Here is a 9,878-nt window from a genome sequence, read left to right as displayed (position 1 = left end):
AACGAAGCGGAGGGATGTGCCAGTCTGGTTGGAGAGTGGTGCGTGAGGAGAAGGTTAAGTATGGCCGCAGCTAAGACTCAGGCCATACTCCTAAAAGGCTCCACGGATAGGGCTCACCCTATCACTCTGGACGTACAGGGAGAGAATGTGGGGCTGGGTGAGGAGGTGACATACCTCAGAGTGAGGATGAGGAGATGCTCCACCCCTCACCTGGCATACTTGAGGGATAGGGTGACTCTGTCATTTAACGGGCTGAGCAGTATAGGGGTTGCTTTCTGGGGCCTCAGGTACCCCGCTACAATGACTATATACAAAGGAGTGGTGTTGGGTATCCTGAGGTACGCATCCCCTGCGTGGAGTCGAACCCTCACGCGGGAACAGAAGAAGATACTGGCCAGTACGCAACGACTGGCTCTGCTGAGGGTCGCGAAGGCGTATATGACGGTGTCGCATGAGGCGGTGCATGTGCTGGCCGGAGCAATGCCCCTGGACCTCATCCTCAAGGAGGATGCTACGAAGTATGATGTGAAGAGGCAGGGGCTGGGAGTCCTACCGGCGGGACTCCAGGAGAGGATCGGCGAGACCCCGAACCTTTGGAAGCTGCAAAGCTTCGGAAAGAACATGGACCCCCGGTGCCAGACGTGTGGGGTCCCTGAAAAAGCAGAGCACGTGGTATTGGACTGCACCGCGATGGAAGGGCACCGTGACAGGTTGTCGAGAAAATGCGGGGTCTTCGCCCTCGCCGAGTCGGACTTCCCTCTGCTGATGGAAGAGGATAATTACCCGTACTTCAGGGAATTCATCTACGGGTGAAGGGAAGTGGCCAACGAACTTTACATTGGGAAGGGCTCGGCCGCCCGGGGTTACATGGGGGGGGGGGAGCCACCAATGGAAGATGAAGATCAAGAGGACAGCGAAGAAGCAGTTTGATACCAGGAGGGCTGGACTAGGCTGCGCACTGGAGGTGACAACCGGACGGATGCGGACCAGGCGTGTTGGACGTACCGGACGGATGCTGATGGATAAGGTGTAGCCCCATCTTAAGGCAGTCAACCGAGTCCTGGGCTGCACCACGTTTTTATAATAATTGTCCCCCAAAATTAAATGGTCCACCATTAATTTTGTATATATGAAAATAGTGTTAAAAAATTATTTATTTATTTATTGGCAGCAGTGGCATGCGCTACCCTAACGCACTACCCCACTGTTGCCGAACCCCGTATGGCAGCATTGCCAGGATGGGGGAACAAAAAAAAAAAAAAAAGGTTCTGTTTCCTAGGAGGCAAAACCGGGTGGTACCTTACTATTTAGGTAATCCACCCTGTGTTTAACAATCAAAAAGAATTACCTTTTTTTTTCTAAAAAGTTCTTCTAAAAAATTTTTTTTCTGTTAGGAGGGGGTTTAAGGCATCCTAGGCCGTCAGGGTTTCACCGATATAGGTAGTTTTAACTGCTCCAAATGGACCATCCTACTTTCCGGTATACCATTTTCCCGATTTTAATTTGGTCCATCAAATCGCGTATACCAAGGTTTTTCCTTGCCTACCGTTTTTATGGTATCTTGGATAGTTAATTCCCTACACAAAATATGTAGAGTTTCATTAAGCCAACTATGATTCGTCTTGCACTAGAGATAGGCGAGCGTCACCTCTTTTTGCCGTTCTAGTTCCCGGAGCGTCTCCATTATCATCCTGCACCGTATGTCAGGTCTATTCCAATTCTTTCTGGAAACCCCTAAAAAAATAAATTTAATAAGCAAAAAATAAAATAAAACAAATATAATATAAATATACTGTTGATCTGCACTAGTTCCTTTTACTAGAGCAGATTTCTATTCTAAGGAATGACTGATTTTATATAATTAAATTGTGCTGTTAGTTTATTCCTGAGTTGTGTGAGGTGTTGGGGCACACCCCGTTTCATGGTCTGGCACTAAACTAAAACTAAAACGAAATATGTGTCTCTGTCACTTGCTGGTTTCATTGGCTACGGTGATGTAGGTCCTGCCAACGCACTGGAGAGGGCGCTGGTGTTAAGGATTGACCAGAGATCAAGAGTGGATTGGTCAGTGATTGGAGGACCAAAGACCAAAGACAAAGACTTGACATCCCTTCGACCAATGTTTAAGTGGAAAACTTCAATGTCCCAGCTCAATGGAAGAAAGCAGAGGTACTACCAATCCTAAAAAATGGAAAACCAGCTGACGATATCAACGGTTACAGCCTATGTCTCTCACGAGCACACTCTGTAAACTGGTTGAACGAATGGTTATAGCGCGTCTACAAGAATATCTTGAGCCAAAATAACTTCTTTCAGACAGACAGGCGGGTTTCAGGAAGACAAGAAACACGGTTGAGCAGGTCATCAGATTCTCTCAGGAAATGAAAGATGGCTTCCAAAGAAGACAACATACACTTGTAGTGCTTATTGACTTCCAAGCTGTTTTTGACTGCGTATGGAGGAAAAACTTATTACTAAGTTGAAAGGTATGAGTATAGGTAGCAATCTCCTCTCAAGGATTCGATCTTTCCTGGGACAGAGATTTATTAAGGTCCGCTATGGTAGTTTAGTGTCCAGTTATTAGCAAACCAAACAAGATGTACCACAGGGCTCAGTCCTAAGTCCTTATTTACTCAACATAATGATTAATGACCTGGTTGAGATTAATGATTAATCACCCTGGGGTCCAAGCACTACTCTTTGCGAATGACCTGGCCATCTAGGGAACAAGTTCTAGTATAGGTGGTTGGGAAGAAACACTAAATAAAGTCATGAATACGCTACAAGACTGGGTGAAAGAAAATGGAATGACAATTAATCCATGAAAAACTGTGTTTCAAGTGTTTAGCCTTAGTACAAAAAACATGAGGTTCATTTATACTTTGAAGGCGAAGAATTAACCAAAACTGATAAAGCATGCTATTTAGTAATCACGCTGGACTCTAAGCTGACCTGGCTAAAACAAATCCATAAAGCAACTGAGAAAGAACAATCAAAATTGAAGCTGATCAAAAGGGTAACAGGGACTAAATGGGGTGCGTCCCGAATCGACTTCCCTCACAGCTATGGAACTCCAAGCAGGTCTTGAACCACTACAGGGTAGGAGGGAAAAATCCGCTCTGTGTCTTTATGAAAAGCTTATGCGACGAAAGGAACACTGGTTGGATTCTCGTAAAGCTAAGGAACGACTGAGGTCCGATCCCACTTTTCTTTCAAAAGCTGAAGAAATGCTTCACCAGATAGACCTACAGACTGAGGAAAGGAAAAATATAAGCACCTCCTACATGCCAAATCACGATTCCGCTTGAAGTCTATGGGTGACTCAAAATGGCATGTGGTTGGATCAAGAAACATTACTCGAGTTCAGAGCTTAGAGCTGCTGCAGTAAAAGCAATTAACGAGCTATGCCCCATAGAGCAATGGCTACTCATTTATACCGATGTGTCTGCCTCTGGTATTATCAAGGGAGCTGGAGCAGGTGTATACTCAATCAACTTTCAACTATAATTTCCCGTTGAAGTTGGATGTGATAATTATAATGCAGAAGTGCAGGCTACTGTTACGGTTGTCATGGTGAAATAAAAACACTGGCGATATCTACGTAGACAAGGGGTGCTACGGTTGTCATGGTGAAATAAAAACACTGGCTAGATCTGTGTAGACAAGAGGTGTTACGGTTGTCATGGTGAAATAAAAACACCGGCTAGATCTGTGTAGACAAGAGGTGTTACGGTTGTCATGGTGAAAACAAAACACGAGTGGGTTTTGTTTTTGTGAAGGGGACAGTTTGATTTCGGAACACGTTACGATTGTTAAATGTGAAGTGGTAATAGTTTAAAGGCCATCTTTCTGTACTGTTTGAACTGCAAAATCACCATATGAGAAATGTTGTCATATATGTTTTGTTTTTCAAAATTATGGTGTTTTACTTCAATGAACGGTCATTAACACTAGAAGTGGGGATATAGTGCAGTGACGTTTCTTCAGCATGTCCTGGATAAGAGAATAATAATGTAAATATAGTTATTAAGGTTAAGCAACAGTGTGGTGTAGTTGTTCCAAGCAACAGTCCCTGGTCGTCGCCTGTGGTAATGGTGAAGAAGTCTGATGGATTACACAGATTTTGTGTTGACTACCGACAACTGAATAAAGTTACGAAACGGGACGCTTACCCATTACCCTATATAAGCGATACACTAGATAAGCTAAAAGGAGCCAAATATTTATCTACTATAGATATTAAATCAGACCACAGGCAGGTACCGTTAGAAAACAGCAGCCGTGAAAAAACTGCATTTACAGTCCCAGGAAGAGGCCTATTTCTCTTTTTAAGGATGCCATTTGGTCTCCATAACACTCCTGCAACATGGCAACGGCTAATAGACCAAATTTTAAAACCAGACCTTGATGCTTATGTATTTGTCTATCTCGATGATATTGTAATAATAGCTCCGGATTTCCAGAAACACCTACTGATATTGGAAGAAGTTTTACGACGCCTCGCTGAGGCCAAACTTGTTATTAACTGGGATAAATGCCTCTTTTGTCGAAATGAATTGAAATACCTTGGCTACGTAGTTAGTGCAGAAGGACTTCAGGTAGATCCAGAAAAGGTATCAGTAATATTGAATTACCCAAAACCCAATAATGTGAAAGGAATTCGCAGGTTCATTGGAATAGCTTCCTGGTATAGAAGGTTTGTACCGAATTTTACATCGGTTATTTCACCATCAACTGAACTCACGAAAAAGAGAATTAAATGGAACTGGGGAGAACGACAGGAAAAGGCTTTTAACGACATTAAGGAGATACTGGTGTCAGCACCACTCTTAACCTGTCCAGATTCCTATCTTCCGTTTGTATTACAAACGGACGCATCTAATTCGGGACTGGGAGCAATTCTATCCCTAGTCGGACTTGATGGAGAAAAACCTATTGCTTATGCAAGCCGAAGATTGACTGCCGCCGAGAAGAAGTACTCAACGACTGAGTTGGAATGTCTGTCAGTAATATGGGCTATTGAAAAATTCAAACCATATTTAGAAGGAATGGAGTTTACGATCGTAACCGATCACTTGGCTTTGAAGTGGATTCATAGCTTAAAAGAACCAAATGGTCGACTTGCACGATGGTTTGTGAAATTGCAGCAATATCATTTTTCCGTTAGACAGACCCGGAAAACTTCATAAAATAGCTGATGCTCTTTCTAGGTCTTTGGAAGATGTTGGGGAGATAGCAGACATCACATAAGGAATGATGGTGATAAACCAGATGGATGGAACAGCGGTATGATTAAAACAATAGTGAAGTAGGCAGAATCCTATCCGGAGTGGACCATAGACAATGATATCCTCATGAAGAGAGTGGTCGACAGGAACGACATTCTCGGGGAAGACAGAACCTGGAAAATTGTGGTACCCAAATCAAAGAGAAGAGACCTTCTCATGGACTATCATGACAGCCCCATATCAGGTCACCTAGGTTCGTATAAAACATTACGGAGGCTGAAGGAAAAATATTATTGGCCAGGCATGAATTCGGATGTTAGACGCTACGTGGTAAGATGCCAAACTTGTTTGGAAACCAAACCAAGTCAGCAGAAGCCAGCAGGTTTAATGGGGCAACAGAATGGCAGAATATCCGTGGCAAATAATAAGTGCAGACTTGAAGGGTCCCTTACCATTGTCGACGAAGCAAAACAGGTTTATACTTTGTATTACAGATTATTTTTCGAAATACTCATCATCTTAACAACAACATATTAGTCCCTTTGAGACAAGCTACAAGCAGACTCGTGGTGAAACACATAGATGAACAAGTATTTCTCATGTTCGGAGTTCCTCAAATAATAATCTGTGATAACGGGGTCCAATTCAAAAGTAGAGAATTTAAACCTTGATGAAGCAATATAAGGTTACTACATGGTTTACGGCTTATTACCATCCGCAAGCCAATCCAACAAAAAGGGTTAACAGAGTGATAAAAAGTATGCTGATCTCATACGTCAAGGATAACTATAGGACCTGGGATAAAGAGTTACCAAAAGTAGCTTTTGCTCTGAAGACGGCAGTACACGAATCTACTGGTTTTACATCGGCATATATAAGCCATGGTCGGGAACTAGCAAGAAGTGGAAATGACCATGGAGTAGATGACAGTAGGCCAAAAGAGCTAGGTTTCGATAGACAAAAGCACTTATCCAAGATGCAAAAAAATGTCTGAACTCTTTGAAGCAGTTAGAGAGAATCTGAATGCCGCCTACGAGAAAAGTAGAAAAGTTTACAACCTTAGACGTAGACCCGTCAATTACCATGTGGGACAAATAGTATGGTGTAAAAATCACCCACCATTAATCAGACGGCGCTGCGTACTTCTCGAGTAAACTGGCTCCGAAATATAAGAAATGTCGGATCAAGAAGGTGATTTCACCCATTATAGTAGAGCTAGAGGATTTTGGTTCTGGTGTAAGCGCGGGGAATTGGCATGTCCAAGACTTAAAGTTAGATCCTCAAGGAGAATCAACGACTGTGTAAACATGGTCTTTTTCTTTTGTTTTGGTCCACTAGGTTTCCATTCTTTTTTTTCCTTTTTATTAAAAAGAAAAAAATAATCTAAATCTTAATTAAGATTAATCACCTCGGGGAAGCAACTTTAAGGCAGATCCTGGTTGGCTCTCGAAGTTCGAGGAAAAATCCTTCAGGGGTATTCTACAGTCACACCTTCACTGTCAACATGCCAGTATTTGCCGGTTTGGGTTCCTTTGAAAAATACACCTTTATCACCTCTCTGAACTTGAATAGTTTCATAAGTAGCCCTGTTACATTCTAGACGAATGTTAGAACCAGCCTTATAGCCAACAAATCCTTGTTCACATTTCAAAACCAGGATCGGCCTGTTGAGATAAAAGAAGTATTTTCATGTGTCGTCAATAGTATCTTGATTACCATAAAGATGCCCAGATCTTTTGGTCGCCACAAATTTTCCGTTATTCGCTCTTAATCACACTGATCCATCTCCTTGCCAAACCAAATCGAATAGAGCATTTGATGATCTCTTATCTCCTGAAGCCTGGATTTCACCACCAGTTTCCAGGGTCCAATAGCGGTCCTGCATAGTTCTCAGGTGCCATCTTTTGGTATGATTGTCAAATTCCAGCTGAAATGTCTCATGGTCAGAAATTTCATCTTGATTAGCAGTGACATCAACACCATAATTTAATAGCAACGTAATTCTCTTAAGAAAACAAATTTCCTGAAGATTCCTTCACTACCTGCTTCACGATGGTATTGAATGCAATGACAACACTGTAATCTTCAGTGACTCCGAAGCCGTAATACAAAAATTAACAACACAAGGTGCCACAGGATTTCTCACCGAAGAAAATTGCAGAAACATTGTTGGTATCATAAAGAAAAAAGGAAGGGTTATAGCTCTGCAGTGGATACCTGGCCATATTGATATAAATGGTAATGAGCAAGCTGACAAGATGGCTAAGCTTGGTTATGCAGAGAACCAGCCTCTTCAACCACTTTCCTACAGAAAAGTAAAATCAATGATAAGCTGTTATTGTAAGGACAGAAGAAGCGCTAGACGCAAAGTTCAAGCGGAAGGAAATAAGTAGGAGAGCCGAGCCTACTGCATAAGGATAAACGAATCCCCGGCAATCTTAGCAGAGCTGAGAGAGTGGCTTGTTTTCGACCAGTAACAGGACATGATCTGCTCCAAAAACACCTCTATCGAATTGGTATCGTAGATTCCCCGAAATGTCCTCTGCAACATGGAAGACATGGATGGAGACCATCTTTTAACGTGTATTGGTCTAGAAGATGTTCATCAGGATGCGGACCAACTAAGAGGAAGAGTAAAATTGTATTGGACTGCGAGAGGGAAAATGGCGTAATAGCGCACTTCCTGTGGCGTAGAAAAAAAAAATTTCAAATTTTCCAATAGGTAATTAAACCATCAAAACTTTTATAAAACAATTCTAGTGAGAAATTAAATCAACAGAACTGTAATAAGAAAGTAAAAATCCATTTTTTGTAGTGTGTTTCTTCAATTCTCACGTGCAGTTTTTTAATAGCATCCCGTATAATCATTTAAAAATTCTTTTCATTAAATAATGGAATATTCTCCAAAAATGAATTTTGGATTGAGCAACTCAAATAAAAAATCAAAATAGTGTTTCATCTGTTGTTTCGGCCACCTACTACTTCAACTTCATACAATTTATTTTTCCTTTAAATTAATTAAGTTACATTTATCACAATTCTATACAGTCCACTACAATCAAACCAACAATTCAAACTGAGGGAGTACCTGGCATTAGGTTGAAGGCACACTTCATAGAACCAACACATCGGGAAGCTTAGCGCACATAAATATATCACCACTCAACTTTTCGGATACTACGACTAAGAAAGATATTAATAGTTAAAAGATATTTACCTCTTAGTCACAAATAGAATCAGAACAATTTTTAGAACACATTTATCAGTAGATGTGGAGAAGAAGCAATCAAGTAACAAGAGCTGGGACATGTTTTTAAACAGAACAAAGAGAAACATATGTAGCCTATGATTATTATTCCATTCAAATCTGAAATCACCAAACGGAAAGTTTATATCTCATTTTTCCGTTCTAGCCATTTCGTGCATTTGCACGCAGCAACACGAAACTTAAGACGCCAATGGAGCATTGTATTCTTGAGTATCTCGCGATAAGTCAAGAGCTTAGTGCTTCTCGTAGAATAGTGAGGATAGCCTCCTATCAGTCTCCACTCAAACAAACAGGTGTGCCTTTCTTATTGTTGTTATTTTTCTCGGCCTTTTAAAGCAATTGTGACATTTAACTTCATTTTTCTTTTCTCAATATGGTCAATTGCAAATTATGCGGAAAAACAGTAAGTCGCGAAGACAAAACTAATTAAGCTTGTGTCATGTGCCAAAAAATATTACATGCTAAATGCATGAAAATAAATTTTACAGACTCAGAAGGCCTAACTAAAAGAGAGCTCTAAAAAATGGAAGTGTGCCGACTGCGAATCAGCATCGCGTACATTGCCAGCCGCTGAGTCTAGTACTATGCTCGGTCTACTGAGGGCGCTGACCGAAGTTTGAAGAAATAAGATGCAAACTTCAGGGTATAGACGAACTGAAGGAGATAAAAGAAACTCTGCAGAAGCAGTTGGAACTATCATTCGAAAACATGGACAGGCTACTAAAAATCGAAACGCTTCTAAAAGAACTGAAAACATATGTTGAAAAATTAACTACTGAAAACAACACCCTAAAAACAAACATATCTGAGCTCAAAAGTCGACTAAACCACAAGGTTCAACTTATGAATACAGTGGAAAAAAGAGAATTCCGGAGAAGCTAGGAAACCTTGATAGGCACAATTCTTAGCGTCGGAGCGGGTCTGGGCGTCAAGTTGAATCCAGACGATCTTGATCACGCCGTGAGACTCAACCCCAACCAGGAAGGGACCCCAGGTCCGATTATTGCAAGATTCGTCCGTCAAACGGTGAAAGATGAGCTAGTGCTGCAGCGAAGGATAAAGAGAGATTTGTCTCCACGCCATCTAGGCTGGGAAGAGAACGACTCACATCTCGTCTAGGAGAGTGAAGTCATGACGCCCGCCTATAAAGACCTTTATTTATTAGTCAGACAAAAGAAAATGAATGCAAAAACAAAATATGTCTGATTTAGTGGGGGTGAAGTTGGCTGCAGGCAGTCGGATGGATGCCCAGCAGTAACGATAGGAAAACTAAGTGACCTGGACGTCTTCAGCTGAACATTGTATATAAGTTACCCTCAGTGTACAGTTAATGTATGCTTTCTTAGCAGAAATGGTTTTATTATAATTTTTTATATTTCCTG

General features: G+C 41.5%; 1 pseudogene; it reads right to left on the bottom strand.

Annotated features, from left to right (window-relative positions):
* Window positions 1–6,632: 6,632 nt before the first annotated feature.
* LOC136796222 (protein singed-like) overlaps window positions 6,633–9,878 on the bottom strand; it is a 5,665-nt pseudogene continuing 2,419 nt past the window's right edge.

Source organism: Halyomorpha halys, unplaced genomic scaffold (assembly GCF_000696795.3).
Source record: "Halyomorpha halys isolate HHAL.00 unplaced genomic scaffold, Hhal_1.1 Scaffold2655.1, whole genome shotgun sequence".
Classification (NCBI taxonomy): domain Eukaryota; kingdom Metazoa; phylum Arthropoda; class Insecta; order Hemiptera; family Pentatomidae; genus Halyomorpha; species Halyomorpha halys.
Note: the sequence above shows the minus strand (reverse complement) of the source record. Positions and strands in the feature narration are given on the sequence as shown.